The sequence below is a fragment of the Cavia porcellus genome, unplaced genomic scaffold, assembly GCF_034190915.1.
Source record: "Cavia porcellus strain 051 isolate PalLab524CR breed Dunkin Hartley unplaced genomic scaffold, mCavPor4.1 scaffold_4, whole genome shotgun sequence".
Taxonomy (NCBI): domain Eukaryota; kingdom Metazoa; phylum Chordata; class Mammalia; order Rodentia; family Caviidae; genus Cavia; species Cavia porcellus.
The window spans coordinates 37367826-37379961 of record NW_026947487.1 but is presented as its reverse complement, the minus strand read 5'-3'; the positions used below and the strand labels follow the sequence as shown (position 1 = coordinate 37379961).

The following is a 12136-nucleotide window of genomic DNA, read 5'->3' as shown; positions in this document are numbered from 1 at the left end:
ATGAAATTGGTCCTACAGGTTTAAAACAGGAATCTTGATTGGTTAGTGCTTTTGCACTATTCATATATATTGACAGGTGACCAGGAATTATTACTTCTGTATGTAGATTTGTGAGAACTTTCAAACAAAGCGAGCCTATGTCTCCCTCATTATTTTTAAAACACACTGAAACATGATATTATAAAAAAACATAGACAAAAACGTTTCAGTTAAGAAATATGGAAAGGATAGAGTTTTCTCTTGGCATAAACTAGTGAAAATACCATTCAGAAGGGAAGGCGGAGCCTTAGGATAGGCTCTCATATTTCTTTCCTGAAAAATTAGGTCATAATTTTGCTTCAATTTTCTCCCCCTTCCACATTCTAACTAGTTAGGTGTTAAGGAGATAATTTAATAAAGTCACTTGAAAATTCCCCCGTCTTGTGAACTAGGAGAGTCCTCCCTATTGAAGTGATCAAGGGTTGACTAAATTCCACTGTATCAACTTCCCGTTGGTAGAAACACAATTTCTGCAGGATACATTTCTCATTGTGTTGGTTTTGCACACTGGCTTGGTCCCCAAGTTCTTCTTCAGAACTTTGCAGTCGGTTAAATTGAAAATTGTTACCTACTGGAAAAATACTCAAGGATGACGATAGCAATTGGCAATAAAGATGTTTTTGATAGGTTTAGAAGACACCAGATATCTTTATGTAAGTCATCCTACAAACACAGCGGGAGGCTTTCGGGTAGTCCTGATTTTGGGTTCTGGTGCCACCTAGTGGCAAGGCAGGGGAACAGAGGATGGGAGAGAGGACCAACTCAGATGTTGATCTGATAAATCTGATCTTCAGATCTTTTGTATTAAAAAATTCAGAACACCACCAACGGCCAACAAAGCTCTCAAATTTGTTACCTTCCTTTTAAGGATTTTTTCAGGGCTGTCTATCAGTTAAAGGATTAAGCCCACACCTTTGTTTTGCTGACATTCTTGGCTCCCACTCTGATTTCAGCCTGCCTTTGCAGAATTATTTAAAACAACTCCATGAATCTTTCACAGCAGGTGGGCCGGTCTTCTCAAAGGTACTGCGTTTGTTCATGTTATCTTCCCACTCAGAATAGACTCTGATACCCTCCTGCAATCTCCTGGTTGGAAAGGCTTTGTGATTGCAGTTGGTGCTCTCAGTGTGTGTGCCATTTGCAAAACTCTTTGACAAAAGTTCTCTGATCCCTCCCCAGGCATCTTCCAGGGCAGTGCCTTCAACCTGACCCGAGGGGTGGAATCTATTGCCAGTGGTCTCACAGAGAGCCTCTGCCCCAAGGACAAGACGCCCACCAGATGAAGCTGGAGGTTCAGCACAGACTGGAACATGACAGACTCAAACTTTGTGTAGCTTTCTACTTATGTAGTCACGGGAATGTATATTTTCTAGCTCATTTTCTTTACCTATAAAATGAGGATAATGATAGTGCCCCCTGTCATGTTAGGGCTGTAAATCTCTTTATATGTATGAAAGTACTTATAAGTTAATGGTTTGCAAGGGTTTGCTTTATATGTAGTTTTGGGGATTTATCATGGATTGGTGATGGTCACAGTGAGGAGAACAGATACAAAGCGTATACTGAACAACACATCTTAATGTGTACTTCCAAAATCTAACTAGAAAGACACTCCACAAGTAAAAGTTTCACGGAGACATAAGTTTGGGAAATGTTGATTTCTACATGCAGTTATGCAATATGTACATGTATAAGCTCTACGTACAGATGTGATAATTAATCAAGGCTATTAACCTGGTGGCATCTAAGCCTATGTGATCCAAGAATCCCTTTAATATAATCTTCTGTTGTTGTTTAGAGACAGGCTCTCATGAAATAATCCAAGCCAGCCTTGAGTTCCTTATGTACTTAGGCTGGCCTCAAACTCACACTTGTCCTGCTTCGAGCCTGCTGACTGTTGGGGGCAGTCATATGCCACCATGCCAGGCCCTAAATAACATTTAGCCTCTTCATGCTCATTCATATTTTAGCAGAGGGATCCTCAGCTCAAAATCTTTAAGGTCAGAGCAAATAATATAAATCGAAGAATCAGGTCAGATAAAATAAAATATGAAATAAAATAAGTTGTGGAAAGAAAGCCAGGGGACACATCTCTCCTAAATGTGTCTCAGTTTGGCTTGGGGAAAATAAGAAACTGTGGGGCCCAAACACGTTTAAAATGTGACTGTGGGGCATGATAAGCAGATCTATGACTCCTGCAGCAGAGAGAAAGGAACCAACTGTGTTACTCAGAATGACTAAGTTTTACACGTAGTAAAGAGAAGGCAAATGAAGAGCCTGTGAATCAAAGGTGAGCAATTGATTCCCCAAAGAGTAGATTCTTGGAATTAAAAAGAAGCCGGAGAGAGGCCTCTGAGCTAGGGAGAGGTTGTGTGGGTTTCCTACTGCTGCTGTAAGAAGTCGTCACAAATTTAGTGGCGTAAAAGAGTACAACTTTATTGTCTTTCAGCTCTGTAGGGCAAAGTTTGCCATGTGTCTGAGTTTCGATCAAGATGTCCTTAGGGCTGTATTACTTCTGGATGCTTTAGGGGTGAATGCACTTTCTACCCTTCTCCAGGTGAGCCGGCCTGCCGTCCTGGCCTTCCACAGCAGAAGTGCATGAGTCCTTCTCATGTCGCATCACTGTGAATTCTTCTGCCTTCTTTCATTTTTAGGGAAACTTATCAAACATTAATTCCGTATCTAGCATTTATACTCGTTTGTCATATAATATAATATAATATAATATAATATAATATAATATAATATAGTTACAGGTTAGGGAAATGAGGTTACAGACATCTTGAGATGCCACTATTCCACCTACAACAGGGGACAGGTAGAAGATTCCTGAAGAGAGATAATGTGCCATGAGACCTAGAACTGGGTGTCTGCATCCTCCCTCCCCTACCTACATTAGTATCCATCCTCCTACCTTGTACCAGTGGGAAAGACAATTGAGAAAGGAAAGGGAAATTGAAATTGACTTAGCACAAAAATATGCTCATAAATCTAAGCGTGTCACTCTAAATAGGTGGAATACCTTCTGATAGGAAGGAAATTGTTCAGGAAGCTGCTCTATTATGTGCATCAAAATTAGAATAAAGATGGCCCTCTAGAAGACGGGCAAGCAAAAGGAGATGAGCTTCCAATAACATGCTCTTCCCCCATATGAAAGCGGATGATCCATGAAAGATACCCCGGAGAGGAGCAACCCCATAGCTCTTGGCTGAGGGTACAGCTTTCACAGGGGCAGGTGGGAATCAGTCTGAGAAAACATCTTCTTGCCCTCTGTTATTCTCAGCAGCATGACTCTTCCCTAGTGCCTCCAGATTCTGGGGAGCTTCTCAGCACATTTTGTACAGACCTCTAGATTACCACACGGCACAAGTTACCTTGGCTTCTTACATAATCTTCCTTCGTGACAGTGAACTCCTGAATTTCAAGCAAGTCATTTAACTGTCTTTTTCAACTTCATCAGAGTGTCTGTATGTATGTTATTAGATTTGATAGGGCATATGAATGATTTGCATGATATAAATTTTAAAATATTGCTGGTAAGTATTTAAGCACATATCAGAATGTATATGTGGCATCTTGATATTCAAAGTGTGCTTCTCAGCCTCCACTGGGAGCTTGTGAGAAAAGCAGAAATGGGAGCCCTTGGCCTGACTGATGGCATGAGAATCTTCCTTTCAGCTTTATCCCCAAGTGACCTGGGTGCGCGTGGAAGTTTGAAAAGCAGGAAGAGAACATTGGACTACATATCTGGCAGCCCATATCCTGTGGAATGGGGCACATTAAAGTGTGAGTAAAGTTCAGATTCATTTAAATAATAACAGCACATAATATTGCTACACTACAGCCAATTGCAAAAAACCTAATCAGTCAACTGAGTGTGGGAAACTGTAAACTAACACATAAAAGTGACCATAAAGGTTTGTGGAATTAGTTGGCTATTTAATTTCTTAAGGCTTTTCAACCCTATATTCTACTAACCTAATGGGTACCTAGTTCTTTTTTTTTCTTTTTTTCTAGTGAAGTGATGAACTTCAAGGATTTGTCTTTGTTTTTACAGCGTCCGTACTTCTGAGTACCGCCCTGTGCCCTATCCTATCACTGCTGATGGAGTCAGCCTCTCCCTGTAACTCTAACATCTTGTCACTAGATCTAGTCTCTGAAATCCCTTTAGGCACCCACAGTGACTCCTTTGTCACGGACAGCTTAACTAGCACAGATCATAGGAAGCAATGAACACATATGCGTGCTGCACTACTGAAATCGTAGTCAGGAGTTTACCCAGTCACATGATGAAGTTCGAACATGAATGTGAAGCAAAACCAGCTAAGCAATCTAAACTCCTCCTCAGCTTCTGCAGGAGTGGAACCTGTGCGTTCCGACTTTATGGGCCCCATCAGGGCTGACTTTGGCTGTTAAGGCTATTAGCAGAGGGCAGTTTCAATGCAGTCAAAAAACCCTTTGCTCTGACTTGCTAAGTGCGGCTACATCTTGGGGTAATACAGTTTCACTCTTGAATTCCTGGGCACTAGTTATTTAGATACTGAGCACATCTCGCTTAACCGAACTCTCACTAACTAATTTGGATTATTAGGTTTCTTTCTTTTTTTTTTTTTCCAGAAAATTAGCCTTTATTCTTTGGCATCATAAGATTCTTTAAGTAAATAAAAAATGAAATGATTTAAAGAAATTTCTGCACTTAGAAAGCTTTCTAGACTTAGCATGTATTGGTGCTTATAATGAAAAAATGCATGATCTGTAATTATTCTCAGCTTTTCAAATTAGCTGTATCTCATGATGAATATAAAATGCTGATATTGTTTTTGTGTTTTCTATGTCTGAATGAGTTATTTATGATGTAACACTAGGCATTTTGTTAGATTGTCTCATGCTTGTTTGCCTCCTTTCAAAAATGACCAAATCAGGTGATTCTTTGAGTGACCTGAGGCATGGCTTTAATATCAGATTTGTACTCACAGAATATTGTTCACCTTCAGGAAATCTTTGTCATTTGAAAACTGGAGGAAATTGGAAATCAGAAAGGGAGAATGGATTAAATAACCTAAGCTGGTCTCGGTACTTAAGTAGCTTTGTTACATAAGACATTTAAATGTTCAGTTCTGCATATCATTTTAATGTGAGAGCTGAAATTTAATATTTATGGATAGCTTATATACATTATTTATATCTCCTCATTTAATAAACATAACTGCCATTTTGCAGGAGAGAAACCTGGGGTACTACAGATTTGAATCCAAGATATCCAAAATAGAAGTGTAAATTTCTCATTCTTTCACTCTTTCCTTGTCATGAACTCATGTTTTTTGAAAGTGAATAGTATGTACGAAGCATGGCTCTATAATATTAGGGGAAAATCTGGTTAACTTGAAGAAGAAATAAATCATAAAGGAATAAATCCTCTTCCTTGTGGGAAGAGGATAATCCAAATCTTAGTGTAAGAATGATTCCAAGTAAGGACATTTACAGGGAAAAAATCCTCTTTTCTGAAACAAGTAGTCATGGCTTGATGCTTTTGGTTTTTAATCTTTATATTTACATTTTCTCTTAAAATTTTCAAGCTCAGTATCTCTTCCCTAAATTGTCTGTATTTCACTGTATGTATTCTTCCATTTTTTCTCTTTTTCTACACATACTCCATTATTGATTCATAAAGGACTCAGAACCACTAAGCTGACTTCCTTAACTCCTTTTTGCACTCTCAATTCTCTGGTATTTGGAAGGAAGAATGATAAATAGAAGGGACAGAAGGGACCTGCCACTGAAGAGACTTTGTTCAAACCTTTGTCACCACGGACTGCTGTCTGAGCTTCAGGGTTCCTTTAGATGACATAAAGACTAAGAAAACCTAGCAGACTGGGTTATTAAAGGCTTAAATACAATGAGACACATCAACATTGTCCTCCCCATGCAGGATGTTTTGGAGTTGATCATGAAGTCTGTTTGTTGACATGCTGATAAAAAATGGAGCCTCATTTATAGGGGTGCTGGCTAAGTTCCTGCCCTCCCCTTTGCAGATATTGAGGTCACCAGTTCCATTCAGGCTAACTTGTGCTCTCTGCACCTGTCACAAATTGCATCTTTTTTCCGGGACAGATTTCCTTGCAGAGTGCAGTGGTCTGGAGGGGGATCAAGAAGCAAGGAGACAACATCTAGGAAAAGCAAGTCACTGCTCAGCACAGCGGGGCATGCTGTAATCTCACCTACTGGGAAAATGTGGCAGAAGGAGCCCATGTCCGAGACCAATCTGGGGAAATAGCTGGAGTTTCTCTCATAATAAAATTCGGTTGGGGATGTAGCTTGGTGTCAGAGTGCCCTTGGGTTTCTGCAGAAGTGAATAACGATTACTGAACGAGTACTAAAAATCCCTGAAGTATACACAATGGAAATGTGATTGTACAGTATGGTCTGTGCCATCATTAAAATAATCTTAAAGTACATATGAGATTTTTCCTCTAAGTTATGCCCACGGATGTAGCAATTTTTATATGACAGTGAACCAGTTTTGATTATTTAGTTTTTGTGTGTGTTTTTCAGAAACTTAGCTTTATTCCTGAGCATCATAAGATTATTCAAATAAATAAAAATTGAAAATATCTTCAAGAAATTTCCAAACTCATAAGTTTTCTATCTTTAGCATGTATTTGTTTTTACAAATAAAATTTATTTTAAAATTATGTGAGCCAGTACTTTCTGAATGGTTTCTTTTAAATTGTGTGTTGTGTGACTGTCACAGTTGTATAAAAGCAGCAATTAAAGAAGCATTTGCAAGTAGTATAGTGGTTACCAGGGTCTGGAGAAGGGCACTGGGGAGATGGTCAAAGGGTGTGAAATTTCAGCTAAAAAACATAAATTCAACAAACCTAGTATACAACAAGATCGATACAGTTAATGACAATGTATTCTTGAAAATCACTGAGTGAGTAGATTTTAGGTGTTCTTAACACACACACATGCACACAAAGATGTGAGGTAACATATCTTATTTACCTCAGTTTAACTATTACACAATGTATGTGCATTTCACAGTAACAAGTGCAAAAGAAACAAATATATATGTGTATATAAATAATTTTCGTTTGTCAGGCAAAGGATTTGACATTTAAAAAAATGAAATAATTTTAGCATATGAAAAGCACAAAATAGTTTGGGCATGTGATATGAAAAGTCACATCTCAGACATTGGTTATTAATAACAGCGATAGAGCTGAGAGTGTGCTCATGTACTTGTAAGGGAAGTTTCAGTAAATATAGTCAGCATCAGCGAGACGTGTTGACGAGAAGAGTTGAAAATAAAACCTCAACACAACTTTCTGATTTAAAATTCTGCTTGTGTTGTGTGTGAATGTCATTTATGGGGAAGCACACGGTTTCTTTCAACATAATGAAGACATGACAGAGTAAACAGGAGGAAATGCCGCTCAGCCAGCTCTGGCAGGATAGTCTTCAAATAAAGGCATGCAGAGAACTTGAGGCTTCCATCTTCATCACCTGCTGGTCTAGTGAAGTCATCTGGCTAATACCAACTTGGCTGCAATATATCTTCTTATAGTTTTAGTAAATTATATAAAATTCATTTTGTCCTGATACATAATCTAGATTCCTGTGTCACTCTAAAAGAGTTGACATTCATACAAATATTATACCTGAGGAATTTAAATTTCTTCCTGAAAACATGCTCCTTTTGAAGACATTTAGATACTCTCATGGTGATGCTTAAATGGAATATCTGCTTCATTAAATTAGAGCACTTACAAGACATAAACCTTCGGGGCAGGTGTCAAGACTCTGGACTTCTGGGCACAACTGTTTTAAGTGGATGGTTTCCCAATGATAGTACAGACCTAGAAAGGTTAGACTTTGTCATCAGTTCATATTTAATATAAAATAATTCTACCCTATATGCAAAGTTTTTCTCTATAACTTCAATTACTAAAATAAGCACATTAAACAATTTTAATGGTATTAAGTGTGCCAAATAATAACATAAATTACAAAACTGCATATTGCAACAGAAATATTTTCTGTATTTTCAGTTTAGCCACAGCACATTAAGTAGCATAATCCATTTTCTATTTAATTTTCATTGAAGGTCACAAGGACTAAATCATTAGTTTTCTGATTCTTTTTATCTTGCTTGTATAATGTGAGTGAAACTGTGCTCCATAGAGACTGCTTCATTATACTAATATGATGAAAATAAACACAAATGCTAAAAGTTTTAGAGAATAAGATGTCTTTGTTGATGTTTTCTGTAAGTACTTTTGAGAGGGCTATAAAGCATATTGGATATATAAACCATGGATAATAATGATTAAGTAAATTACGGCTGCAAAATTACTGCCTGTGTGTAAATTCTGGCTTTTCCACTCTGTAACAGTTTATTCCTTGGTGTTTATCTGATGTATTCCAGAGGGTTTTTTTTTTAATGTGGAAGATATCACTGGTCATAGGATTGTTGTGAGGATGAAATTTAATTTCTATATGTAAGCTCTTTAGAGTAGTATTTTGCATATAATTAATAACAAATGCTTATTTGCATGTTCTTATTAAAAATATTTTAGAGCTCTTTCCTTTGTATCTCACTTATGGTGACAGCATTTCTACTTATTTCTTATATCACATTTTTTTCAGATCATTTGTCTGCTTATTTCTTCCTAAGTTTAGCTTGATTCTTTCTTATATAAACCAATTTAACCTTCTTAGGCAAAAGTCTCCACCCATTACTCCAGTAAACCTAATAAATGTACAGAATCCACTACAAGTCTAGAGCAGGTAAATATGTATCTTTGCAAGAAACAAAAGGAAGTGTAAATTTGGACTGTTATTTGTTATATTTTATATGATGTGCATTTTGAAGTGGTCTTGGCAGATTTTTATCAGTTCTATTTGTACAGATTACATGGTCCTATATTTTATACATGCATTTAATTTCTCAACTAACAGCTGAAATATATATGCTGACAGTTATTTCTAACAATTAATAGAATGTAATTTAATGTGTCAAATCTGCTCTGAGAGTACAGTGTTTTATTGATTTCTCATTGTGCCTGCCAAATGCCCTTCTTTCTTCTTGAGTACAGCGGAGTAACACATTTAGAAATGACCTTTTTGAAACATTTTGAAAGTTCATGCTCCCACGATTTCTTTCGGTACTGACGAAAATGACAAAATGTATTTATAGTGTGGGTTTTATTAATATATGCTCTATATACAATGGTGAGCTGATAAATGCCTTCCTCAATAAGCCACCACTTTATTGGTTGACACCCAAGCTTCCTTGAAATGAACCCAGAGTTGGGAAGAGATGCTCAGTAGTGTGTCATCTGGAGCATCCCCACCATACAGACACGATACATACAAATAACCTCAAGAGCATGGATAACAGTAAAGTGCATTACAGTAATTAGAAAGTGATGTATTTTGAGTATTTATTACCCCTAGTTTTACCATAATTCATTTACTTGTAAGTTTTTTAAATAATGACTTAATTTAATAACTGGCTTTAAAATTTTTGAGGAATTAATAAAATACACACTGATGACATTGTATGAGCCAGCTCTAGCCCATGACTCCTGATGTACATATTCAGTGTTTGTTATTATAACAAGCTGAAAATAGCTTAAGCTGACATGATGTCCTTCCTCTTTCCTCCTTCCCTCACTCCTTACTTCCTTTATTTTTTCCTTCCTTCTTTCCTTTCTTTTCTTCTTTCTTTCTTTCTTTTCATGTTTGCAGAATTTCAGGTACATCAAGGATATAAGTGGTAGAAATAATGGCATTGATATGGGGATGGAAATCAGGAGGTTACGTTTTCATAGAAGTCTATGCTAGTCTTTTCCACTTTATGCTGTGATATACACACATATCTGTATTTGTGTCTAGGTAGAGTGGATGATCTATTTTTGTTTCTGTGAAAATCTATGTTAATGATAGAGAAGAACTTGCTTAAGATGAATCAATTAAAAAAAGGATCTCTGAACAAGGTGAAAGACCTCCATGAATATCAGGTGATAGCTTTCTGTTTTCTGAGTGACTTGCTGGTATTTCAGAGCACTTTAAAGAAGTAAAACTGGGGAATGTTTGAGATTTTTCAAGCCTGGATTCAGCCAGGAGGAATGGTATGGTGTGCTGGGCTCCGGATTTAGAGCTGAGTGTGTATGAGTCAGTTTGAGAGTGGTAAGCCATCATAAATTATTGGACAGAAAAAAAAGAGCTGGCTCAAAAAGCAAGGAAGAAGACTGATGACTATCCAGCCTTCAGGAGGGAGGAGAGAGTGCAGATCTGGGAAGATCACATTGTACAGGAGAGCTGCCTTGTAGAGGCTATGGAGAGCCTGTGATCTGCTGCTGGCTTGGTTTGGCCTCCTCCAGTCTGCAAAGAAGTTCAGTTCCAGTGTCTAATCTGATCTAAGCTGATCCTTGAGTCTAATTACAAGTGGCTTGGCTGGAAATAGTTTCTCATCAACTCTGTACCAAGTAGAGCAAAGGGTAAGGCAATATGGGACCAAGGAGACTGGGACTGTCAGTGACAAGCTAAAACATAGACTGACTCTGAAAGCCACACCCAAAGTCCTAGTGGAGAGATACCTGGTTGAAATTGCCAAGAATTACAATGCATTGCATGAACCTGACTCTGGAGTCACAGCAGAAGCTCCCCTGGGGCAAAAAAAGAACTTATTGATGTTGGAGTCGCAATGGTCTTGGAAGAGGGAGCAGAGGAGGAGGTGGTTCACAGCACCTGTTGGTAGACCTGTTGGAACAGTGCCAATGCTCATGCCTATGTTCATGCCAAAGCCATCTCCAAATACTTTCCTTTATGCACTTCAGATTTCAATGGAGTGTCAGTGGGGACTTATCAGGCCTTTCCCAGTATCCATCCACCTCAGATATCAGCCACTCCCCTTTCATATGAATGTGTTGATAACATTAGCGGTGATAAGAATGTCTTTGCAGTATCCAAGCCAAGCTTCTGCAAAGCCGCCTCCCAGACCTGTACTATTCTTTGTACTTTCAGAGTTCCCATCCGTGCCAGACACACTACCAACTGCATCTTCTGGTGGCAGCACCTCAGCATCTGAAGACGCTGACTTTGATTACCTTTCCCAGAGATCTGGAGGACTGAAAAAGAAAACATAGGCTACCTCCAGCTTCTGGGCTCTGACACAGCAGTTTCACCGTGTCATCACTGTGAAATTCTGTTTCATTTGTTAGCCATCACTGAGCACATCATTGTGGGAGGTCCCTTTCTCACTCTACCAAATTCTGTTGCTTTTCTGTTCTCTATTGATCCTCAGAGACTAACAACTGGACACTTGGAAGGAATCCCATGTTCTCTGGTGACCTTGCCCTCTCCAAGAGAATGAGGAGATGAAGCATTGTGGTGTGACCTGCTGGAGAGTGGAGGAGAGTCCTCATAAAGTATCTTAGCCTTGAGTTGAGGTTCCAGACTGGAAACAAATGCCTCTTCATAGGTAGATTGTGATGAGAATCAAGGCTGCGATGTGTTTCCTCACACCAGTGTGAGTAGGAGAGAGAAGGAGATTCAGGATGCCACAGTAATGTCCCCTGGACCCTCTTCTCACTGTAGGGTACTCTGCCACTTGTGTCTAATTGCAAAGATTATTAGGAAAATTGAAGGTGTCTCAATTCTACTGGATCCTCAGGGAGCTCTCTGTAGCCTTTTGTTTTAGTCTGGGTGCCGTGTGTCTCCTTCATCAGAGGGCAGTGTCACAAAAAAATCTTTTCCCCAAAGTGGAAGACAGACTAGTCACATATTGGGCAGAAGTTGCCACTGAAAGTTGGGGTGGGCTCTTAAGTCCCTTCACAACAGCACCCAAGTCTCTTAGGTAGTGAGCTGGAATGCCTATAAGAGGACAGGTACCTGTTTTCATTTGGAAACTTTATGATTAAAAGGATTTTAAAAAACTGATTTCAAATTTTTAGTGCCCATGTGACTGTAGTTCATTGGTTTCCTGGGTGAACAAGGCTCTTCCTATTAGAACTTATGTGCCTTTTTGTCTTTATTCTAAAGCTATCTATTGTAGTCAGGGCTTGCAAGGGAATAGATTTAATATAGGACA

The 12136-nt window shown here is 38.5% G+C and overlaps 1 pseudogene; it reads left to right on the top strand.

Moving 5' to 3' along the window:
* The window catches only part of LOC100719914 (IST1 homolog), a 43413-nt pseudogene extending 32221 nt beyond the window's left edge, over positions 1-11192 (top strand).
* Positions 11193-12136: the final 944 nt, after the last annotated feature.